Raw genomic sequence first — 339 nt, 5'->3', positions numbered from 1 at the left:
TCAGATACATATACTTATTTATCTCTCTCGCGGTTACACCGCCATTACATCTCTCTCGCGGTTACACCGCCATTACATCTCTCTCGCGGTTACACCGCCAATACATATCTCTCGCGGTTACACCGCCATTACATCTCTCTCATTAGAATATATCAAAAATTCTAACACATTATCCGGATTTGAAGTCCGATCAACCTTGTCCGGATATGAAATCTGGACACACACTTAGAATATCAAGAGGGTTACATCATCTCCGGTCAACAATCCGGACAACAACTTTTATAAGCTTTGTCCGGTTAACACTTAGAATTAAGTCAATATCTTTGTCCGGATAACAAG

This window comes from Cynara cardunculus (assembly GCF_001531365.2).
Source record: "Cynara cardunculus var. scolymus isolate 2C chromosome LG 1, CcrdV1, whole genome shotgun sequence".
NCBI classification, from domain to species: Eukaryota; Viridiplantae; Streptophyta; class Magnoliopsida; order Asterales; family Asteraceae; genus Cynara; species Cynara cardunculus.
The sequence above is the reverse complement of the archived record's forward strand: the minus strand, read 5'-3'. Positions refer to the sequence as shown.